At 30.0% G+C, this 2,196-nt stretch overlaps 1 long non-coding RNA gene across 2 annotated transcripts; it reads left to right on the top strand.

Moving 5' to 3' along the window:
* LOC110264082 lies at positions 1-1,583 on the top strand. Of its 2 annotated transcripts, XR_002349816.1 has the most exons (4): positions 1-87; positions 585-638; positions 753-891; positions 1,371-1,583. It is a non-coding gene; the product is annotated as an uncharacterized LOC110264082 (long non-coding RNA). The 2 variants fall into 2 exon arrangements; XR_002349815.1 differs by having other exon boundaries at positions 585-891.

The raw sequence follows: 2,196 nt of genomic DNA, 5'->3' as shown, positions 1-2,196 counted from the left end.
TGGAAACCCAAAATTGCACCCAATGCAAACATTGGAGAAATTGGAAAGCTATAGCTCCTTCGGGTTACCCTACATGGGATTACATAGGTACCATTTTGATTTTAGCTTTACTCTCTGTACATGTAAAAAATCATGAATCATACTTACCTCTAAGATTTGGTTAAATTCATCAACTTGATCTTCTTTATTAATAACTTGAACAAATAGAAGGATGTCCTAACAAATGTTATCTAAACTGTGTAGGCGATTAGTGTTATTTGTCCATAAAAAATATACTCTATATAATTCTTATGTTTGATTGTTTAAATACAAGAAAGAGAAACAAATGAAGTATTTATAATATTTCTTAGTTATTTCAAAAGATTGAAGACTTGAACAATTTGGATAGCAGTTAACACCTCGTATTTTTTTATCTTTTGAGTGAAAGGTAATAGTTAGTATATGTTTTTGCTTTATTCCTAGAATAGATTTAATGAAATACCAAGATAAGGGTAATCTATCAGATTATGTTATCTGCAGTTGTTAGTCTTAACTGATTCCATGGCTAGGATCACCTTATATTTTTTCAACTATTTTTTGTGCAGATCCAATTGAGCAATTTCTTGAGAGGAAAATGTTTATAGACAACGAATTTTAAGGTTAGGCTGTTGTTTTTTTTTTCAAAGGAAGGGGTGGCTATTAAAGGGTAGCTGTGGCATGATTTTGTAATGAGAAGTTGTAAACAAATGTTAATATTTCAAATGCAAATTCAGATTTATTTTTCATTCTACTCAAAGATGGAGAAAAGTTTCGCAAGCTAAGTTACAAAAACTTGGCTCAAAACATGTTCGTCAGATAACACTGGAAGGAATGGAGACTCACATAAAAGAATAATGAAGCAGCTATATTAATGTATGATGTGTGATGCCTATTCTTTCTTCTTTATCTCAGCAAAATATGGATTTTAGAGTTTTTTTTGTCTGCAATCCATAAATTTGTGTTTTCTATCTAAGCATGCTCCTTCATTACTTGTTATAGTAAGTCGTTATTACATTGCACTTTGTATATTACAGAACAAATGCATCTAAGATAATGATACATATCTTGATTATTTCTATTTCATTAGAAACAATTTATTAGCCTTGCTAGTAATATGTAACCGCACACATGAATCAATTAAATTCTTCAAGGATTTAACTTAATGGATTAGTTTCTATGTTTTTCCAGAGCAATATATCTAGACTAACATTTAAAACTTTAGGATACAATGCATAAGTGATTTCATGATTTATTATTATTATTGTTGTTATTGTTGTTGTTGTTAAATTCTATTTATAAGGAGTAATAATGAGTTCCCAACTTCTAAAATAGTAGAAATCATTTTGTTGCAGCAACGACGACAATGAAAAGGAGAAATCTTCATTGACCAATCAAAGAGATGAGATAAAGGATTCAAGAGTAGGGTTTCAAAGTTCAATTCTCAATCGTATTAGAGTTTCATTGGCCGCAACATATTCAAATTTAATTTGTAAAGATAAGAAAAATTACATTTTAATGATAACAGATAATGTTGAATTTGAGGAAAATGACAATTCAATACATTTTTAAATTTTTTTTGGTGTTATTCATTGTCGACACAATATAATGAGTAAATCCTTTTGCATCGTAGACTTCTCAGAGAGAAGAGTAATGACCAAGAAACTCTTATACCGGTCTGTTAGTGTTCGAACTTCTAACTAAATGTTTAAGGAACTCTATCAAAAGAAAAAAAAGTTTAAGGAACTCATAATGTTTCGTACTCGCACACGTTATCATAATTCATTGAAAACTAATCAAATCATAACACATAATAAGAAAAAAAAAATCACAACATAATATAATAAAACATTTAGTTAGAATCTCGAAGGGGGATTTAATTAGTTTGAGATACAGGGAGGGGTAGGGGTTGGAAGTTGCAACAACGTGGACGAGATCCTAGAATATGGATTTAAGAGAAGTATAGGCGTTTAGAGTCAGAATTATTCTCCATATTTGTGAACAACATACTGGAGGCTATTTCCCAAAAATAGGTATTCTATTTGTTCAAATGGATAGGAAGGATAACTATCATCTGCCTTTCAAGAAAATATAAGCGAGGCAAAGTAAACTTGTTTGTTTTTACTAGATATATAATTGTTGGTACGAATTTCGACTTATGAAAAAATTCGGCTACAATCA

This window comes from Arachis ipaensis, chromosome B06, assembly GCF_000816755.2.
Source record: "Arachis ipaensis cultivar K30076 chromosome B06, Araip1.1, whole genome shotgun sequence".
Classification (NCBI taxonomy): Eukaryota; Viridiplantae; Streptophyta; class Magnoliopsida; order Fabales; family Fabaceae; genus Arachis; species Arachis ipaensis.
The sequence above is the reverse complement of the archived record's forward strand: the minus strand, read 5'-3'. Positions and strand labels throughout refer to the sequence as shown.